Raw genomic sequence first — 16409 nt, forward strand, 5'->3', positions numbered from 1 at the left:
GATTCATGATCCTTGAGGTCCCTTCCAACCCTGGCCATTCTGTGATTCTGTGGAAGGATAGAATAACAGAAGACTAATGTGTGCACTACCTTATTTACACTTGGCACTGCTGTAGGATTTAACTGCTGCTGAACTTTTCCAAGTCGCTCATCATCTGGGAAAAGAGTACTATCTAAATTCCCTTCATGTTCTGCCTCTGCCTTTTAGCTTTAAGGTTGATGCTTTTAAACCTTAAGGTCCTTTTCTTCTAGTGTTCCTTCTCAGGGTCTCCTTCCCCTTGCAGGCTCACCTGTAATGCACATCAGGAAGTGGTGATCAGCCCACAAGTCTCAATATCTGAATTACTTGCCAGGCATCAGTGAGTATCTGCCTACACAAAACTACACATCTGCAGGAAGGAAGGGGTAAAACCCATCTTAGATTGAAATCAAACACCAGCCCAGCTCACTGTGTGTTACAAGTAAGAAGGCCTAAGTATATATAGCACGCCAATTATTGCTTATGCTTAGCTGTACATGGCAACTTAGGAGTCAATCCATGGTAAAAATCAGCCTAAAAGTGTTACGAATTGATACCACGAAATGGGTTTCATTTTGACAGCCTTAGTTCTCCAAAGCAAGAGGGAGGGAAGCAAAGGATCATAGGCCTGGAATGAATCTCTAAGCACCTTCCGATCTATTTGCTCACCTTATGACTACTTTTAGTATTTAAGACAGGCTTGGAAATCTATGTTATTTCTCCTTTCTATATTGTATTTGAAAATTTACATCCCTTCTCAATTTGGCACTTTGTCAAAGGTATATTTTGGGCTCCTATCCTCTAAAAAATAAAATAAATTAAAAAAATAGAAGAACAAATTGCATATCCTAAGCATTGTTCAATCCCTCTTGGGGTCAAAATAGTCTTGCAGAGCAAGCTATTGCAGAGCAGGCTACGTGGTGTGCCGACTCCATCTGCCCGGTTGCGCAGCACTGGGCCAGCAGCGTGCTGAGCCGCGGCTCTGTTCCATGGAGACACTTTCCACGTTTATTGTTCTTGATTAGAAAAACATTCAGATTTTTTGAACTGACATTTAAGACTGAATAAAGTTCCAGTTTGGTTTTATCAAGGCAAACTTTAAAATAGATTGTCTATTAGCTTTTGTAATATATTTCTTTTATGAGCCTGAGTGGGAAGAGCATTAAAAAAAGCCATAAATCAGATGCATATTTCTGGTGAGTGCAGGAAATCATTTAACCTTTATGTTTCATATAAATAGGAATAAATGCGGATTTGTTCATATTGTCTACATTTTCTGAAACACCACCAGAGGTGGAATTTCCAGAAGGAGAATGATCAAGAGAAGAAAACAAAAGGAAAATGAAGCAAAAAACCTCCCCCAAAATACAGCGATGCCTAAAGCACTAGTTGCAAACGACCGCCTCCTGCCCATTTAGGACAGGAGAAGAGATGAAAAAGTCCTGCATTTTTACCTTCATTTGTTTGTTACAGGGTTTAGAGGGGAGAAATAAAGTAAAAAATCTACACCACACACCACACTACTGTACTGAGTCTTGAGACAATTCTCTTAACACCAATAGCATGCAAGCGTGTCCATTGGAAAATAATCTGCCCTCAGTGGCTAACTCCCAGCAGAAAGCTTGGCGACAGGCCAACATGTAAATATCCATTTGTATATGCAGGAAATCATTTTCAGCAAAACCTGAGCTGGTCAAGCAAGCTGGGAGGTTCTGAGCAGTACACTGTGCATATATTCTTATTGGAATGGGTTAAAAGGTGCTCACAGCAGTATGTTATGGATGACACCAGTGAGACTTTAAGCATGCAACATAATGTTAAAGCAATTAATAAGGGCAGTTGCTAACAGTTGCACAACGGAGGAGTGTTTTAAAATTCCTGTGCTCTTTAACAATGATGTGGAGAGACACTATGAGGGGGGGGGAAAAAAAAGCCTGGCATGGAAGGGACATTCCTTCAGTTCCTCTCAAAAGTTTGAAAAACCTCTGGATAGGAAAATACTATTGAGCAGCCAATTTTTTCCACATTTGGCTAAGCGCAATGCCCAAAATACACAGAACACTACTTCACTTTGAAAGGATTGCAATACTCCTATCTGAGTCATCTGAAAGCAAATAAAATGAGACCTAAACAAATAAACCTAATTGTGCGTGGAAACAAATCCAGCTTGCCAGCTTGGCCATGGCTTTGTTTTTGTTAGTTTAAAGCCTGCATATGCAGTTTTAGTGGCATCAGGAGTTATACAAATATTGACAACAAATTGCCAAATGTTGTTTTTTTCCCTTCAGTGCACAGTGTGAAGAAGCTGGGGGAATGCTTCTAGGAACCTTCCCTAGTGCGCTGAACCAAATTGCAGCTTGATGGGATCTGCTCCAGCCTCCTCTTGAAGGGCAGACACTGATGAGACCAAGCTTGCTGATTATTATCCTCAAAGACTTTTATTTTCCACTCGTGAACCCTGCTGAACACAAACGCAGGCTTTCGAAACGTATCTCAAATGTTTGCACCGTAGCCAGGGCATTGTCACATGCTCTGTCCTCCACCCCGTGATTTGTTGCTAGTTTGTGTCATCCTTAACCTGCTGCTGGTGGTTCGGCCAGGAGAGAAACAAATAACGATGACAAGTGAGAAAACCAAGCTGCTCTCCAACACTCTGACATCTTTTTTTTAAAATGCTGTTGCCATTTGCAGGCTGTCTGCCTCAAGGTAGACACCACACCCACAAAGTCCAGGTGCCATCTGCCAAACGAGATAGCAGATTTTGATCAAGTTGGACTGAATCATTTGCAGCTCCCAAGGAAGAAGGAAAATATGTTAAATCTTGATCTGTTGTAAGCCAAAAATATATTTACTTTTGACTTGTAGATTAAGCCCAGATTTTCCTCTTGCACAGATCCAGTGAAGCAACACATTTTTTTTCTTTGCCCCATGTTGACAACGCACCTACAACTTCTATTATTCTAAGTGCCTCAGAAACAAGATTTCCATTTTGCAAAATAATGAAGTTTCCATCCCAGATGAAAAAATTAAAAAATTCAAAGAGTTTAAGAATTAAAGGAAGACCCTAATAGTCTTTACACAAAGAAATCACAGAAAAAAGACTCACGTATCCTTCCTAAGCACTCAAAAGCCCAACAGTTATGACACTTGTTACAACACTACGGAGATTAATTTGTTTTCCTGTTCCTTCTAATTCACCCTGAGAACTTAGATTCGGGCCTTGTATGTCTCGAAGATCATCCTAACTACTGGGTTATCAGATACCCTGCAATTAAACTCTTTCTCTTTTTTCATCAGAAGTTACATGCTAAGTACAAGAAACTGCCAGGCTTTCATCACATGTACTAAATGTTTTAAGTTTTAAGTCTTAGTTATAACACCTTCTAGCAAAAAAAAAAAAAAAAAACCCAACAGAGGTCTAACTGTATGCATCTTATCTTTTGCTATTATAACATCCAATCTTCAGATACTATGGCACGATGTATTCAGTAAGACATGAATGCAGAAGCATCAACATAGTAATAGTGTAATTCTTATCATCGTGCAAGTGCCCCTAAGCACTTGTTCCACAAAGGGTGAATCATTAAATCAGTGGAAGGCATAGTGAAAAGGCATGAGATTTGTGTGGCATGAGATTCTTAGTGGATTTGTGAGAAAGTGGAGGAAAAAATATCCTCTCTATTTCACTAACTCTGGAGCTTCATAAAAAAAATAGCAACACAATGCTTGGGACTGTTCAAGCTGTGAGCAAACACAGAAATATGACAAGGCATCAAGGCATGTTGCGTTACTTGATATTCAGACAGCTGCTGTGATGGCAGTTTCAGTCCACCAACTGGTGCAACGAAACAAATCTGATATGTAAAAAGCTAGATTTTCACCAAAATATTTCATTAATATTACATGCGTGCAAGTCAGGAAATTCAGACTACTAATCCCTTCAGCTACCCCAAGTCAGCTCTTGAGGACAAAGCAAGAGCGCAGCTGCACAGATAGGGTCTCCAAAGGTATTCGAGGTTTCTATTTGCTGGCTGGAGCATGCAAAATTTCTCCAAAAATGTGCTAGTGTGTTTTCTTTGAAATTTTTTGAAGGGGGAAAATACCCATTGCTTTTCAGGGGAATGGAAGTATGAAATGACAGCATGCCAGCATATGAAGATCCCCAGATATAGCAGAATTTGTATGAACACCTACTAGTGGAAAGTCCCCCACTGTGCAATAGACCTCAGCAATATACTTTCAGTCAGAGGAGGAGATGAGAGCTGAATCTTCCATCCTAGATTGCAAACTGGGGACCAGCCAACCTCCACAGTATATGCCACCCATGAAACCCACCAGCACAAGGGATAGATTGCTACAAGGAATGATAACAATCAGCAAAATCACCACTAGAGTGGAAGAATGACATACTTCCTAGCAAAACAAGTTTTGTCCAATTGAGCAAAGCACTTCTTCTTCATGGAGAGATCCTTTAAACCCTCTTTAAAATTTGAAGTCAGATGAAAGCATCTGAAGCCATCCATAAAATATTTCTAGCTAGCGGATTACTGGACAAAGGGCACCTCAACAGCCTGCTCTATCCCCATCTTTTCTCTGTCTTTTTCCTCACACACACATGCACTCTTACTGGGGCTGAGCTGCTTCATGGGTGCAGAGGCAAGCCAATTAAAATCAAGTAAAAGCTATAAATATCACGCATAGGAAGGAAAAAGCCCTCCCAGTGTTAACAGCTGTCACCGCCAACCTGACTTGCAAAGGCCCAGGGCTGTCCTCCCATCCTGCTGGCTACCTCACAGCCCCAGCACAGAGCCCAGCATTCTTATGGGAAGCACCAATCTCCCACCACAGCACATGCATGCTCCCAAGCATTACAAGGCAAACTGCCATATTCAACCTTTGCTGCAAGCATGGGTGCTCACGCCGGTGTCTGCTCTCCTTTGTGCAATACTGGTGTGTACCAAGTGCTACATAGCATGTGCAGAGATGTCCTATGCAGAGGCCATGCTAGCAATCTGTGATAAAGCTTCATTTAGCAGTAACATTACCATACAGAGCCCCTAATCTGCATTTGATTCAGAACTTTTGACTTATTACAAGGATAAATGAGAAAAACGTGCTGCTCCATTCATGAAAAAGCAGGAAAAGTGCCTACTAGCAAGCATGTGTGAATTATCTGGAGATTTCTACCCGTATGCTTTCGCTTCAGATTTGCCACATTAACCATTTCTCATTATCTTTGTTGTTATATTTAAGCAGCTTTTACTTTTTCCTCTTAACTTTCTAGTCCACTTGGACGCTTAATGTCTGATCTTCTCCTGCTAATTATCTGAGTGCGATTTCTGAGGTACTGTATCAAGTTATTTACCTTGCTGAAGTGACATATGTTCTTCCCTCCTTCCCCATCCGCCCCCTGTCTGTCTGGTTTCCCCCCTCCAGTCTGGCTGAAGTGACAAACCCACTCACCCTGCCAAACACTTGTTTTTACAAGGTATTTTTATACCACCACCTCTTCCCTGCATCTCCCCCACCCACCCACCACCAACATATGCTGTAGTGGGAGGACATTTTGGTTTCACATCATTTGCAATGTTGAAGTGACAAATTTCCCCTCCTTCAAGTCATTTTTTTCAAGACTTGGTTTATAAAATGCATATGGCGCAGGGCTACTTTCTAATTTTTTCTACAATACGGATGGAGATGTGCTTCACTGCTTAGAAAGAATCAGTGGAAGAGAAAGCAAAAACCATTGGATATATTGCATTTCTTAAAACCTACTGTCTCTATATAAAGATTCAAAAACATGCAGAAAGAATTTTGCCTAGATTGATAGATTCCTTGTACTCATTCCAAGGAAGATGAGGATGATGGAGATTTCCAAGAAAGTAGTCAAATGTAACCACTCTACTGACTTCATTAGTTTATGATGGCCTGTTTTTCCCTATATTAAAATGCACATGCAGTCATATCCACACAGTAAAAACAACCTCAAGTGCTCTAACCATCAGGCTTAGAACCACGAAAAACATGACTGTGGCTTTCATCGTACCGAATGAGATGTACGTGTACTCAGCAGTAATTCTGGTGTGGTGGAGAACTGCCTAAGCCAGGTTTAAATTAGGCAGGAGCAATCTAGTTAAAACAGCACAGAGCCAAGTTTGGGCTCAGTCACTCTAAATATTTACCCTTCACTGAGCTCGAGGTTGCAGCGGTATGCATGCTACCACAAACAGAGAACTTCCAGTCCCTACACTCACCGCTGTACAGCTAGGTCTGATGTGCTATAGAACCTGGTAATTCTACCAACCTATACGTATGGAATGGAACACATTAAGATTGTTTAAAATAAGTTTGAGTTTACATGATAGAACAACTGAAAAACAATTTTCATACAGATACTATCAAGTCAGTATGTACAAATAGGATTTTTGAAGCAGGATGAGGTCTATAATCTGTCCCAGCACCAAACTGAATATTGTTCCAGGATGGCAGCTGCATTTCAATTGCTGTTTTATGCAGTATTTAAACGCAATAGAAGACAACTAAAAAAGTATGTGCCAGTAATGCATCTCTGTTAATGTAATCTTGAGATTTTGTCTCATACAAAAAGGACAAAAATATAAATTTGAAAAACAAAACAGGGTGTGTCAGCTCCCTGCCAGCAGCTGAGCAGCAAAAAGGGAAAGTACTAAGCAGTGAAATTTATTTATACTATGTGGCAACAGGCTCCAGAGAACAAATTATTAGCAGAAGGAGCCAGTCACAATGCATGCAAGGGTTCCCTCAAACCAAGCAGACATGGCTGTCATTGTGGGCAACCAGAGAGAGCAGAGAGAACAAAAGAGATAGGAAAAACCCTCTCTGCAGACCAAATACATCTTGTAGTTAGGGGACTTAGAGCAGAAAGTGGGCAGGGCCTTTTGTTTCTCTTGGGTTCCAGCAAGGTCATTTGGGGGAAGATGGCCACAGAAAACTGCCACTAGTGAGCTGAGCAGAGGAGAAGGGAACAGTGTGAGCTTCTCAGTAAAACAAGTAGGAAAGTTGGAAGGAGAGGGTTGTTTGTCCATCCATGGAACTTTTGGAGATTGCCCCTTTTGCGTGTTGTGAAAAAAGGTTACTAGAAGTCTACCAGACCATCACAGAGGAGCCATCCACCTGTAATAAGACAGTACATCAGGGAGGGAGAGCCATCCCCTGTCACCCCACAGCTGTCAGTCTCCAAGGCAGTGGTGAAAACCGCTGAGGGAAGTGCAGCCCAGCTGGCTCCCACCTCACTGCTAACACCCTGGCACTTAACCAGAACCAGGTGATATTTATTTGGCAGCACATTCTGCACTAGAAAAACAATTTGAAGTCCCTGCATTAACACTCTGCTGCTGGCTGAAGATACAGTCCTCTTCTGTATACCACTGAAGGTTGACAAGTAACCCCAGAATAAGCATCCAAAGGTATCTTTTGGTCCACAAGGAACGTATAAGATTAAGCGTAAAACTGTAAGCACTTGAAGACGCTACTTCTCTTCCTTCTGGATTGCTGGATTAGACATTAGCTGAACATTCAGTCAGAACACGGATAAGACACAACCTAGCCTGAACTTATTTCTAATTGCAATAATCTACTCAGTGTTTCACTTTTATTTTAATATTCCACCCCCCACACACACACCCAGAAGAAGCAGTAGAAAAGAGAGATGCATCTTTGACTTGTCTTTTGCCTTCTGCACAGGTTTTAGATTTTTTTCCTCTTAAAAATAGGACAATTGTGCCTCTCTGCTGAAATGACAACCCCTCTCATGCTCCTACCTGAGCCAGCTGCACAGTAACCTGCTCAGGTCCCACACATCATGTAGTTGTATCAACATGAGCTCAGCACCACCTGTAGATGCCATATATGCAGCTAAGGAAACGCTCAAATACCAAAATCAGTGTGGGCTATGTGGATGGTGGTATTCAAGGCAGGTAATAAAAGTCTGTCTCAAATAGATCTGCAAACACTGGCGTTGGCTTACATTTGTTAACACTTTCAAAATGTTCCAAGATTTTGGGTGAAAAAATGCTGTATCAGCACAAAAGCATTCCTGCAGCAGTAAACACACTTGGCTGGACTGCTGCCTTGTCTTGATTTGCCTCAAGTAAATATGGTCATTTATTGCATGTTTCACCTTCTCAGGGAACATCTGCTGTCTGTGAAGAGCCAAATAGCAGACAAACTCTCAATCCTCTTGAGAGACCTCTGGCAAGCAGCTTGCATAGCTTTCCTCAGAGGCCAGCATGTCACTGAGCAGTTGGCTTGCTATAAACCACTGCATGCTGTAGGTGTTCCCAGCTGCCTCGTGCCAATTTGTGCCACAGCCCAAGTTCCTGAGGAACCCATGCAGTCTGAGCCATGCTTTTATACCTACCATGGGAGCAGTGTGTTTCTTATAAAACAGTTCTTTCCATCAGCAAGGCAGAAAATGAAGAGAAAAAGTACTAAATCTGAAGGGAATACCAAGAGTGAAATGTGAAAGTGAGCATGTTCAGCAATAGTAGCAATGCCCGTCTTAGTGGGAGAACATTTCTCCAGGAGCAGGGAAGGACATGAAGGAAATAACTAGAAGACAATGAAGACAGTGGTGAAATCAGAGGACAGCAGATGGTCAAGATGCACTCGGTGAACAAAATGCAAATGCCAGCTAAAACCACACAGAGCAATTTAAATTTCATCCGAAACATAGCAATCCAATGAAAACATTCAAAGGCAAAGGTAGATATGGCAGAAGTCAGAGGAATTTTTCCTGTAGGACAGATGGAAAGTAAAGAAGGACTGCAGCAGGCTGTAGAAATCTGGCTGTGAGAGGCTTTCTCTGAGCCAGGCTGCACACCATGGAGGAATCAGTGCTAGAGTCTCAGGGTACCATGAGATTGAAAAGAAGGAGAAAGTGAAGCACTCTTTAAATCACATGTGGAAAAGTTAACAGAAATTGCTCTTTAGAAACACAGAGAAGGTTAGGACAATGCCCAGATTCAGTACTGTGAACTGAAGGAGAGCCAAAATCTTACCATTTTAGACCTCTGTAGAGTTTGGTTACTTTCACTGTCTGCAAAGGTGCTGCTCTCAGCTTACATCAACTTCAGATTTGTCTCCTCCCATACTCAGTACTACCCATCTCCATTGCAGCTTTGAACAAGAGCAAAAAGTCATGGCTTTTTGCTAGGAATTTCTGGCTAGGAATTCCTCAACCAGAAATTTTCTCCCATCTAGAAAAAATTTTTGTATATCACAAATGGATAATAACAGATGGTAACATACAGACACATTTTTCAGTGCCCAGCAAAATTTTCCCCAGCATATCTGAGAAGGTAGGCTTACACCTATTACCTGTTTCAGCGTTTGACATTTTGAGGACAGGCTTTTAAAAAATAAGATCTTTAGCCCAGCTGTTCTGTTTTATATGAACATACTGCGTTTGTCTGACCTATCCAGTTCAGTATAGAGGTTTCTTTGCACTTCCAACCAAATATCTCAGGAAGTATGCTCTACTTCACTTTAAATAAGATAAATGCAGACTTACTTTTTTTTCAAGGCTGAACAGTGGGATCTGCTTCCTCAATGGCAGGATATACCCAGCTAGCTGAACAATACTATCTTGTCTATGCGACAAGCAGAAGCTTCCAGCTGTAACTAGTCTCTGCACCTGGAGATCCTCCTACCCCACACAAGGCCAACTTCACTGGAATTATTTGCATCTGTGAGAGGCAGCAAATGGTCCTTGCACCTGCACCACATTGACTGCAAGAATACAGTTTCAGGACCTGTACTACCAAGCTGAGCATGAAGAAGTGGGGCCAGAGCATAGCATGCATATGAAGATAAAGCATAGAAGAAAAAGCAGATGCTAAAGAGAAACTAAGGGCTATACATTCCTCATGTTTAAGAAAAAGGTTATTCATCCTATAACAGGCAGCATTCAGGAACTTATTTTGTGGGTCAGCCTCTCTCATCACATGAAGTATGAGTGGGAAGCTAGAAATGTGGGCAGAAAGGTTGTCTAAGATGAACTACTGTGGTCGTGTATGTAGGCCATGCAAACCTGGTACAGTGATAAATCTATAAAAGTGGCAACAGTTTTTGATGGAGAATTTGGGATGGTAACCTAAAGTAATAAGGGAAGGTGATCTTGTAATTATTACACTCTACAGTCACTTGGAAGAATACCAGAGACTAAAACTTTGATCCTTTGCATCCTCATGAGTGTTGTAAACACCTAACTATTAGCTAGTTTTGGGGAGGGAGCACTCATTCCCATATCTTCTCACAAATAAACTTTCAAAAGATTTGTTTCCAACTCTGTGTAAAAAGGAATATCATTTTAAATCTCAGAATTTCAAGGAATAGAACAATTGTTTACGACACATGTTTGTAAAGAAAATAGTCCAGTTGCGTCAAAGTACGTAATTTACCCTTGCAGTACAAAGGTAAAGAGAGTTCGAACTAGACTTTTGAACTAAGAGCCAACGAGGGCTACATTTTAACCTTGCATTCTGAGAAATCTTGATTGTAATTCTAAGGAGGTTCACTTGCCCCATCTACTGGTCAATGGGAAGGCTGGATTTATGCAACAAAGAAACGCACCACTACCAAGGCCCCGATTCACTCTCATTCTCAGGTTCCTATCTCTAACTTTAATGAGTTGATTAAACGCCAGTGACAGTAGGTTTTCAGAAGACATATATGTGCTTTACCTTGAGCTTCAGACCGGCTGTTCATCATGGCAGAAATGCAGTAATTACTTATTTATGACCAAAGAGAAAAATGCATTCTACTTAAAGAAAATAATAGGACAGCCTGAGCAGTAACACTGACTTCTTTACCAGAAGAAATTAAATAAATATGTCTTATTTTGTTTTGAACTTTGCCTACATCATATAACATTTTAAAACAGCAGCCTGTAGAACCCTTTTCAAAGCAGCCACATGCACTGCAGCTCAGTATGGTCACCACAAAACTAACACAGCTTTTTAAGGAAATCTAAAACATATATTTACTGAATAACAAAACAAATTCTCTGAAGGCAAACTGACCTTATATTTTCCATTACTGCATTCTATGCATCCATCCTATGGAAGCAGGTCTACTCCTTTAGAGGACAAGCTGGATTGTAGAGTGAAAACGTGAAGTTTGGGTTGTCTTGAAGAGGCCTTTACCCTTCTGCAGGTAGAAAGTCCTATCAGATGATTCACTTAGAGCATATGCCTAACTCTCACCCATGTTATTTCAGGATACAATTTGCACTCACTTTTTAAAATCCCTCTTCTCCATGAACATCCATGCTAGTTGCAGACCCAATCAGTGCCTAGAGAGAAGCTGCAGCCAACAGAAAGACCATCAAAAAGACTGGCAGTGAGCTGCCTAGCAGGTAGGTAACCCACCTGCAAGCTGATTCACCATGAGATCTTACTCCCAGGCATTTTCTCAAGATGATCCATCCCAGCAAACAGCTTAGTTAAGTAGGTCAGCATGCAAGTAACTACATCTCCTGCATGGCATATCTCTCCAGCCCAGAGGACTGCTGTGTCTTGAAAAGTCTAAGAGACAGGACTAAACTAACAGCATGTCTATCCAGGCCCTGGCATGAAAGTTCACAGAGGACTTATTGTCACAACTGCAACAATGAGGAACCATTGTCTTCAGGAAACACAGGTGGCAAAGCCCAAATACAACCATCTATTTCCAGAAGCAATTACTCTAATTACTCAGTAGACTGCATGAGAGTAAACAGGCCACAGGAGGGGAATGACTGCAAAGAAGAAGGAGGAACATCCCCACTGAGGCTCATTCACCTTGAGTGATAAACTTCAGAAGTAATTACGACTACTTTCAAATATAGTAGGCAGGGAAGGAATTTATGGGTTGTAGATCAAGACCTCCTGGTATACCAAGTGCTGGGTTGTGCATATGAGGTCATAAGCACATGTACTACTTTGAAGACTATCATGAAAGGATTGCCTAGCTGCCTCCCAGGAGTATGTTTTGGTCTGAATAATTTGTCTGAAAAATATAGTCAAAAGTCTCTGAAATATCTAGAGTCAGGACTTGGACTGTGCTGGGGGGGCCTTCTGTGAGGAGCTGATCAGGTGAAAGGTGCTTGAAAGGAGCCATAGCAGATAGTTCTGAGAGAAGAAACCATGATGAAGAAAGGACATTCATACCATGATGCTGAAAGGACACTAGTCCAGGTTTAATAGCCTTTAATTAGTGTTGCTGTTGAAGGTAGCTTCCATATACTGGTATTGAACTTCCCTAACTAGCCTAGTCCCTCCTGACAGACACCTTTGATGGGTCAAATTCTGGGTTATTAGGCCAGGAAAATCCCTTCTTTTCCCTACACAAGGGCAGATTTGGATGCGTGACTTACATAATGAGCCCAAATCTTATGTCAATCTAAATTGACATATAATCAAGGAACCGGCAAAAGCAAATGTTTGGAGTGAGTTTTAAACATAAAACAGACTTCAGCTGAAAGCTGTGTTCAGAACTGCAGATAAAGCTTTCACTCTTACTTCGTCTTTCATCGACAGCGTAAGTGAGATAATTCTCATCAACTCTTAACTCTCTGCCTTCCTTACTTAAAAACAGCCTGCAATTACTATTAACATGGCACTTGATACATTGAGGACCCATTTTTTGGTAAAACAAGATGAAATGAACATCTTTATTCCTGGTTGTGAATAAGTCAATAACTAATTATGTTAGTTATACAAAGCATTTCTGAATGGAAAAATCTAGCACTGTTTTCTAAGACTTTATGTTCTTGGTTATATAACAGAAATGAATGCCATTTTTCTTCTCATTTACCTTTTGCCTAAGGACAAAATCTGCATTCTTCAGCTGCAATCACATAAACTACCACCTTTGTTTTTTAAGTAATAATGTCTGAGATACAAATACAGAGATCCCAAGAGATCTTGTATTTTATATCAAAAAACAAATTGTTTTCACTGGAAAACACTAAGCAGAAGCTTCACTCCACATTCAGACACTCAGGACCGGACAATTATCCAGTTTGTTAGTCTCCGTTGAGGGGGTTCTTCTGGTGACCATGTTTAGTCACAGATATTTTAAAATTCATGACAGAAGAATTAGGAAAAGTAAATAGTCTATCATTTCTTGCTACCACCCCAAACATTAAGAATATTCTTAAACAAACCACTCACCAGGAAATAAACATCTGAAGGAGCTGGAAATCACCGCTATCCAACCACTCAGCTTTGACTCTGCCACTTTCCGTCTCCTTCCAGAGGTCCAGCAGCACCTTTCTGAGCACCTCCTGAGTCAGGGCACGCCGTAATGTCCCACGGGAGCAGCCAGCTCACTCTGACATAAACCTAGGCTCAGGTGCTGGAATCAGCCCAGGGGCTGAGTCCCAGCTGGCAACTCTAAAATGACTTCCAGACCAAGGGAAACGAGAGACGAGCATTTGGAAAGAGCCTGCACAGAGGGCTTTCAATTGTTAGTATCACTTCTTTACAGAAATAAGAATACTGCCTAAGCTGAATATCAGTAGATGGTTTGGATGGTTTGAGGTGTGTGGAGGGATGGCTCTGTTCTTGTCTTGACTGAGCTGAGCAGTCCTGGATCTATTGCTAGCTCTTGCTGGAGTTCACAAAAATGTGACTGCAGCTCTTGCTCTGCTGGGTGGAGAGAGTTGGAATTATCATGCATGCCCCACTGCATGGCTGCTGTCCAGCTGCCAAAGCCCTCCTACCAAAGATACTTTGATAGGGAGCATGACTGGCCAGCTCATCCAGATGCCAGCTCATGGCTGGCCAACTCACCTCTCCTGGCAGTGCAAACATCTTCAAAATCCCATTTCAACCATACTGTCATTGAGCAGTACTGCTTTTCCACCAACCTTAGTGGGAAAAGCAAACACAGCTCTATAGTTTTAATTTGCACAGTGGACACATAATGTATGCATTCATCACACTGGCCTGTACTCAAGTAAAGTCTGGGACTTCACCATGATCCTCTGTTTCCTTAAACATACTGCAGACTGCATGGAGCCTCCTGGCAAGATATATTAATCCAGTCAACAACCCAAAGGTCTCAGTGTTGGTGCTCCCAAGAGAGCACAGAAGTTTAGTCTGGTATTAGTCTTGTGTCCTCTCCTGTGCGCACATAACTTCTCAGCAAAAATTCCCTTCCAGTACATCTATGGAACAACTAAATGTCCACCCTCTTCAGATTTAATTGGATGTAGCTCCATCTTCATTAATTTTCATATAGTGTTATGTTTTCAGTGATGATACAAAATGGTACATCCATCAGAATTACAAAGACTTCCAAAGTAAGAGCTAGCATTTAATTCAGAAACATCCATATGAATCAGATCATACAATTATACTTGGAACATGTGGGTTGTTTTAAGGGGAATCTCCTGCCACGCTTTTGAGTGAGAAATTTGTTAGCAGGACAGTCAACACATTAACTAACACACAAGTCTGAAGAATATAACTTCTGTTTTCATTCAGATAGTATCAATAAAGCAAACATAAATATTCCCCTAATGCTTTTATGCTGCAGAGCTAACATTTCATAAGGTGCCTCATACACAAAGAAGACTATGCATTGAGAACATTTTATTGAAAATGACAAGATTTTCAGATATTTGGAACCTGAAGATCCAGCTCAGTATCTATTCTTGGACAGACAGACCATAACTAAAGAAGAGCACCTATACTATAAGTATGCAGTAGTTTTCCTTGACTTAACTCAAAACCTGCAAGAGACAAAATCATTGAATCCTGAAAGAATTAAGTAGTAAGGACCCTTACACCTGCTGTCGTCAACTGCCACAGGAAACAGTTTCCTAAGCAATGCAATAGTGAATCTTTCTTCAGAATAATACTGTGTTCACGACTAAGTATTTCTACGTAACTGGTTGAACACACAGCATGTTCACTCTAGAAGCAGAGCTATCTACCTACAAACTTAGATAGGAAAAATAGGCTAGAAGGTTATAAATCTCCCCTAGATTTAAGGCTGTAAATACAGCCTGGAACTACCAGCTCAGTCTTTAAGATTTGTGTTCATCTAAGCAGAGTAGCATGCAAACCCTCTTTACCTTGGAAAGCCAAAATTAACAGAAATGAAATACCTTTTGTACTTCTAAGACTTAAAGATGACCAGAACTTTAGACGTAACGCATCATCATGAGAAGATTCCTGGCAAAGGGTGGGGTGACATGACTGGTTGGAAACAGAACATGAAATCAGATGGAGTGAGGCATCTTTAGAATTAGGTACCATATTCCAAGAAAGTCACAAAAAATGCAACTATTCATAAATGAATCACAAAGTATCTTTCCACTAAAACCATCGGCACAACTGAAAGATTATATCTTTACCTTAATCTGTACCTCTTCTTTGAAACTGAAGGATTGATCTTCTAGGCAGTCATTATCTGAATGTCATACCTGCTTTGTCAAGAGCCTTACTAGGTGATGTGCACTCAGTGGCCTGTGGAAACCAGAACCAGATATAAATTCTTTCACATCATCCTGAATAATTTTGCTAATGATGCAGAGATAACACTTCACGTAAAAATCACATTTTGTTGATAATCTCTTCTGTAAGCTTGATGTGTTATAGCTTTTGTGACTAAATAAAACAAGCCTTGTGTTCTTGAATTATATTTACAACAATTTTCTGGTAGGCCAATAATCAACAACGTGGATACAGGATACAAAAGTCAAAAGTTACAAAAAGTTTTTGAAAACAGCCAATAGCAGCTGGTAAGACAGGTCATGCTCACAATGTTTTTAGTTAGTTCTAACAGTTTCAGTATTCCATTTTATATGCGTTATGGTGCATGCAGACAAGAAAGTAGGACAATGTCCAAGTACATCTGTGACTTCTTTTGGAGAATTTCTATCTAGCTATTATTATTTTAAGAAAAAAGAAAAAAAGAAAAGAAGAAAAACATACAAGATTATGGTAAACTCTGAAGTAATGAAAAATGGGGATGCAAATCAAAATTCCAGAAGTCAACATGTCAGCATGTCTTGCTACTTAATAAACTTGTTATCATGACAAAAATTCAGGGGGTATATTCTGCCTGGACATTAGCAAAGCATTTAAATGATGCAACATGGAAAGCAATTAGTTACAAGACTCGTAAACCAAGCATGGATCTAGCTAAAGCAGATATGATAAAAGGGAAGTCATTGGCCTGGAGGGATTTTAATGGTGGTGTTTCTCAAAGACTGTCTCAGGACAAATGTAGCTGTTTGGCACAAAAAATAACAGTATACTGATGGAGTGTTCTGATTAAATGATTTGAGAGGCAGTATCTATACAAAAGACTTTAAAAGGCTAGAGTGATAACTATGGGACAAAAACTAACTGTACTAG

The 16409-nt window shown here is 40.7% G+C and overlaps 1 long non-coding RNA gene across 1 annotated transcript in view; it reads left to right on the forward strand.

The window, feature by feature from the left end:
* LOC104910802 overlaps positions 1 to 2252 on the forward strand; it is a 32320-nt gene extending 30068 nt beyond the window's left edge. Inside the window, exon 5 of the long non-coding RNA XR_002114500.2 lies at positions 284 to 2252. This is a non-coding gene — a long non-coding RNA (uncharacterized LOC104910802). The remainder of the gene's footprint in view (positions 1 to 283) is intronic.
* The last annotated feature ends 14157 nt before the right edge of the window (positions 2253 to 16409 follow it).

The sequence above is a fragment of the Meleagris gallopavo genome, chromosome 4 (assembly GCF_000146605.3).
Source record: "Meleagris gallopavo isolate NT-WF06-2002-E0010 breed Aviagen turkey brand Nicholas breeding stock chromosome 4, Turkey_5.1, whole genome shotgun sequence".
NCBI lineage: Eukaryota > Metazoa > Chordata > Aves > Galliformes > Phasianidae > Meleagris > Meleagris gallopavo.